This window comes from Oryctolagus cuniculus, chromosome 11, assembly GCF_964237555.1.
Source record: "Oryctolagus cuniculus chromosome 11, mOryCun1.1, whole genome shotgun sequence".
NCBI lineage: Eukaryota > Metazoa > Chordata > Mammalia > Lagomorpha > Leporidae > Oryctolagus > Oryctolagus cuniculus.
In genome coordinates, this window is record NC_091442.1 from 46,604,642 (window position 1) to 46,610,641 (window position 6,000).

General features: G+C 46.6%; 1 long non-coding RNA gene across 2 annotated transcripts in view; it reads left to right on the forward strand.

Moving 5' to 3' along the window:
- LOC103348245 (uncharacterized) overlaps positions 1 to 5,466 on the forward strand; it is a 30,134-nt gene extending 24,668 nt beyond the window's left edge. Inside the window, exons 2-4 of one of the 2 annotated variants that reach the window (XR_007919396.2) lie at positions 3,526 to 3,609; positions 4,088 to 4,375; positions 4,894 to 5,466. This is a non-coding gene — a long non-coding RNA (uncharacterized lncRNA). The remainder of the gene's footprint in view (positions 1 to 3,525; positions 3,610 to 4,087; positions 4,376 to 4,893) is intronic. The other variant, XR_007919397.2, reaches the window with a different exon arrangement.
- The last annotated feature ends 534 nt before the right edge of the window (positions 5,467 to 6,000 follow it).

The following is a 6,000-nucleotide window of genomic DNA, read 5'->3' on the forward strand; positions in this document are numbered from 1 at the left end:
AATTGGGAAGAAAATAAACATTGTGCTAATGTACATAGAAATCTCATAATCATTCCACTTCCTGCCTGCCTGCAAGCAGATCTTTGCTTTGTCTTAGCACGTGTGGACAAGCCATTTCACGGACTTTTGTATCTCTGGTTTAAATTACACAGAAGCCACTCCGCTTCCCTTTGTGAGGGTCTCATTTAAATTTCCAGGTGTAGGGAGGTGTAGCATGAATTAGGAGAAAGGGGAGCCCAGGCTGTAGTTTGCAGCGCAGGGTTAACGACGAGGGGGCCGGGTGACGACAGCAGAGACAGGTCCCTGCTGGCCGGCACGACCCTCCCTTTATGTTCTCTGGTTCAGCAGCCAAGTCTCCAAAGAGTGTTTGTTTGGGGCTGCAGCTTGTAAACTCTGAGCTGAAGAAAAGCTTCCAGATGGAGAATGTCATGCATTTTCGTCTCCTTCTCTGTGCAGGGCTTAGGCGAGTGGTGCTGGCAGCATCGCGATTTGACGGTAACAAGGGCTTTGACCCTGCATGTGATTGGAAGCCCTGGGTTGAACCCTTTTTCTGTTGATGTTTGCGTCGAAGGCAGTGTGTGTTAGCTGTAGCTGCTGCTCTGGGCTGTAGACTGTCAGGGGGAAATGAGTGGGACTTGGGGAAATTTGCAAACAGCCAAGGGCAGTGAACATTGTGGGAGCTGCTGGGTAAAAGGCATGCATGCATTTCGGCCTCCTAGCACTTGCCTCGCAACGTATCACAAATCTGTTTGCTTTCTGAACACATTTTTGGTACCGTCTCATACCCCGTGCTGTTTTTTACCAACTTTGCTTTTCACGCTACGCTAATTCATGTCTTACGTGCCCTTTTTTTATCCTGCTGTGTGGCTGACAAACCTCAGAGCCAGTAGGTGGTCATGGCCTTGTGCCCCAAAGCTGGAAGGAAAGTAGGTGTGGAGTTGACATGGTTTAGGACAGGATCTTTCAGCACCACATGCGGGAGCTTCCAACTTGCAGGAGGCATGCGGGTCACAGCCTGCGTGCTGAGCCCTCTGCACACCCCACTCTGGCCCCGGGTAGGTTTTGAGGGCAGACAGCACCTGTGTGTTCCATAAGGTAAGCTACCTCCTGTCCCCAGACCCTGGTGAGCTGTGCCCACACACTAAGCAGCACACACAGGATATTCCCAAACCTAAGCTACCATTGAACAAATCAGTTCCCTTCTGTGTTATTGGCAGCTAGTCTCTCCCGAGCTCACCAGATAGGGTTCACCGGCACCATGAGATTCTGGCTGAGCTTTCCAACATCGGTTCACTGCTTGGTGACCACCATCAGGAAGGGGCTGTTCATTTGGGGATTTCCCAATCGTAGACAAAACAAATGTTTTCTCTTCTAGTGGGCTTTGCAAGCCTGGTCCAAGCTAGCAATTTGTAGTGTTGAGACCCACTGAGGTGCACCTGTGTCTTCTTTTATAAGTAACTGGAAGAGTTGAGAGAAGAGCCATTTAGCACCCCAGCCATTAAGGAAGAGAGGCCCAGAATTCTGATCCAGGGAGATTAAGGATTGGACAGCAGATTAACTAGGCAGACTGCTTCCCCCAATGCAGGAAAGAGTTTCCCTTTCATAACCCTTTGCAATATACCCACAAAAAAGGATAGGAAGGATAAGCCTTCTTGTTTCTCATGGAAAATGCAGGAAAAATAAAGGGGACAGGGGAACAAACAGCTGTTCACTTGACATAGATGAAAATAGCCATCTCTCCCACACCCCAGAGCTTAACATACCCCCAGTGCAGGCCCCACGGGTGGCCAACCAGATCCTGCTCACACAACCATTTGGAAGCTCTGCAGGGGGTGCCCAGCGGATGGTGGCCTGGGGCTAAGAGGCAGCATTCAGGGACTCCATCTCCTAAATACATGCACTGGTTTCCTGCTTGGTCACCCCTGTGCTGAGCTCCGGTAAGTCCGAGTCCCCCAACCGTCTCTAGGAGACCCCGTGGCTCTGGTCTCCTCACTCCTGCAGGAAGTCTACTTGGGGTGCCATTGGACAGCTGCCCACACACACACCCTAGGGATTTCCTTTGGGGACAAGGACTATGCTTTCATTTCCATGCTCTTTTAGATTCCCCTATGCTAGATACACAGGAGGACCTACTTTTTATTTGTACACGGAAGCTAGATGAATTAATAAATCAACATATACATTTGCCTGTCTTTGATTAATTCATTTCAATTCCCTACATATTTATCAAAGGTCTCCTCTCTACCTGGCCCCTGTTGGGGGCTCCAGGGACACCCAAGGGACACTCTACCGCTGGCTCCTTCTCACTCCTGTAACATATGTATCCATTTCTCCTCTTTTCCTCTGTTGATCTAACTCAACACTGGCTTCGCCACCCCCCTCTTCCCGACTTCCTGCACGGAAGGTTCTGGATGCAGACTGAACCGGCTCCAGCAAACAAAATAAGCTGAAAAGACAGCTTATTTTTAGCACATGTTGTTTGCACCAGCGCTGCCTTGGGGAGTCTCTCTATAGCCAGGCTGGCCCTGAGAGAGGAGCAAGTGCTTACTCAGGGAGGAATAGAACTTCATCTAAACATTGGTTGATTGGGGGGCCGGAGTGGAGGGGGTGGTGGTGATTGACTCACCCTGAGCGGGAAAGGCTGATATCACACTGTCTATAAAACAGTCCCATTTTCTGAACTCACAGAACTGTCTCCCCTGACCCCACGGTTAATTTGGAAACTGAATAGAAGACATGAGGGAAGCTTTGCCCTCCATCAATCGGCCAGGAGAGATTTCTGTGCCTGTCCCCCGTCCTGCTGACCCAATATTGTGCACTTCTGTTTTATGTCTCAGGATTCAGGGGTTGCAACAAAGTGCTCAAGGGAGTGCCTGCTTCCTTGCTACAGCATCTGGTTCCTCCAGGGTCCTCTTTACTACACAGAGCTGCCCCACTGCTCAGCAGGTGCATTCTTTAGCAAGAGGGCTGCTCCTTTGAGGGGGTGCCTTGAGGTGGGATGCTGATTTAGCCTACATTGCCCCTAGAAGGTCTTGATACAGTTGTTCAGGTGAAGCCCAGGTGGAAATTAAAGATTTGCCTAGACCATGGCTTTGAAGGAAATCTTGGGATATCGTGTATGAGCTGACCTAACTGTGGTAGAGATTTATAAGGGAAAAGCCACCAGTTCCAAGAGGCGGGGAGGAGACGCCTGCTAGCAAAGGCTTGTGTTTAAGTCTGTCCTGTCTGTCACAAAGAGAATGTTGCCTGATGCCTTGCAAAAATTCCTCCGTTACTACGGCTCTGAAACTAGCACCTTCCAGGACATTCCACGTTGGGGAACGGTTCTCTCACTGAATTAGCTCTCTGGTCTTGAGGTGTGAACAGAGATCTGTGAACTGCGGGGAACTGCTCACTCTTCTCCACGAGTGTCTGATTTTTAAAAGGCACAGGCTGCCATCCTGCATGAGCCTCGTTCAGCACTCTGAATGCAGCCCGATGGTGTGAGGCTTCGAGATATTATTATTTCTCTTTTAAATCTGGCAGAACAAAAGGGAAGGAGGGCGATCTGAAATGTGATGTCGTCTATTAAAGGAGTTTAATTTAGAGGCAATTCTACCCATCGAAACGGTAACTAGATCATTCTAAATGTAATGATATGATTTAAGGATTAAGTAGCCAGTGTGGACCTTCTGAGAGTGAATATATAAGAATACAGTATGTATACAGTTTATCATATGCATCATTATAGTGCATAATAGTTGCAGTCTCCAATTTTGCCCGGAAAAGCTCCAGAACGCATAGTGCTTAATCGGTGCTCTGCTGAGGGCCCTTTAAATCAATAAGATGAGCCATATCACATATGACCATCAGGGCAGCCGGTTCAAAGACCATGAGGATGCCTTTAGCGATTCTACCCTAGAATATTTTTCATCTTATGATACTTTTTATCTGCCTGGTCAGAGCATAAGACCGCCTGGAAGCCTTGGCATCCAGCTTGTCAAATGTGTGGCTCGTATCCCTGTTTGTGAGCTAACGTTAGGGGTAGAACACGGCACCAGTGTTGCATTTCGCTTTCACTCATGCTCTCTCTTGTTTCCTGAAATAGAAGCTGTTCTCAGAAAAAGAAAAAAATAAAATAACCAAGGGGTCGGATTTCCCGGTGATACATGGCAACAAGGCCGCCCCAGTGGTCGCAAAGAGACTAACCGGAAAGTATTGGGATAATTGGCTTGATTTAAATCCGAATGATGCTGCTAGGGCACAGCCCTCTTCCACAGGTTTCTTCTGTCTTAGCAGTGAGCCCCTTGCTCTGTGAAAGCAGTAAGAAGTGTCCCAGCACACGCTCAGCCCTGGCAAACGGACTTCTCCCCGAAATCACTACACATACTTCATAGTACGTATTTGTTAGCTTTTAAATCTTCGGGGAAAAAATAGTTTAAAAATACTGTAATACCCTCCCCCCCTCCAAATGACAAAGAAAATAATTTTTTCACTTGCTGAGAGAGACCAAAAAAGCAATGGTTTTCTTGTTCCTTTAGAATGTCCCCAGGAATTTGTAGTTTGGAAAAATCATTGACTTCTAATTTTTATAATGTAAATATTTGTGCTGCTCCCTGATTATGTTAAGCCTGAATATATATTTATGTTTCTTTCTTATGATTTTTGAGTGATTATTCACTCTACAGGAAATGTAACTTTGGGAGATTCATGGAGACTAAAGAAAAGTCCATTTTTAAATGTGTCTTATTTTATCTTGTTAATAAATGAATTTTAATGTAAAGAGGAAAGAAAAAAGAAGATATGGGATATTTTCCATAGGGGTTTGGTCTAAGGTGAATGTAACATTTGCAACCAAGAAGTGCCGTGGTTTAGGCTGTCAAAGTCATATTTTAAATTCTGCCTTTTCCCAAGCTGCAGGTTCTGCTGTTGATGGAGCTGTCAATATGCCCTAGCAAAACAAAGCCCGGGAGTGAATGCTAAGAAGTTAAAGGGAAATTCTTCAGAACCATTTAATAATCTTATAAAAGCGAACATGCAAGAGATGTCCCCACACGGATCGTCCATCAGAAAAAAAACTAATAGAAAGTGAAAGTTCCCTCGGAGTTTTGAATAACAAATAAGTGTATAAAAATTTAAATCTCTTGGGATTTGAGTTTCCTTTGTTTTCTTCTCCTCGGTCTCGGTCTCAGTAAGATTCTTGACAAAATCTGTTTTTGTGCAGGTGACGCTTTTAGCTTGGTGCTTTGAAGTGCTGCGGAAGGGGACAGCAGCTAAGTTTCACAGAGCAGATAATCGTCCCAGTCTTCACGAAGAAGTGACAAGGAACTCTACAATTGGAGCCTTAACAGTTCATTCCTGGCAACACTTGAGCATTGAAATGGGTCTTTGGGATTGCGTGGAACTCTAGGGCTCAATTGTCCACTTTCCCCACTGTGGATAGACACAACACGCAGGTGCACGGGGGCACAGGGCAAAAGGGGTGGAAGAGGTGACTCCCCAGGGGGATATCTGAATGGGGTCCCTGAGTGTCCCAGGCACCAGGCTCCACTGCCCAGGAACGCAGATCTCAGAGAAACAGACGGGTAGCCTGGGCTGGGTGTCATGGCTCAGGTGTCCAAAGAGATGTGGTGGGAATCATCCAATCTTTGTTTTATCTTTATTAGGTTTCCTACACACTCAAGTAAATGAAGACCCCAAACTTCAACTTCTCTTTTGCTTTAAGACAGGGGCACCCAAACTACCACAATTAAGAAAGGAACTCTCCACCCCCGTCTGGCATGAAGGCATAACTCCCGGGGAATTTCCTGGGTTTCCTTTCGGTTTTCGTCTGAAGAATGGCAGCTCCGACATGAATGAACTCGGCGGCTAATTGTTGCATGGTTTTTCTTGTAGTGATCTGGGTGTTTTATTCGCTCCTTCACTTTCCATCAGTGCTGAATGAGCCTTACCATGTGAAACGTTGCAGTTCGATAAAATAAGCAAATTAATCAAGTCAAGTGTGCTTCCAAGCTGGGCAGA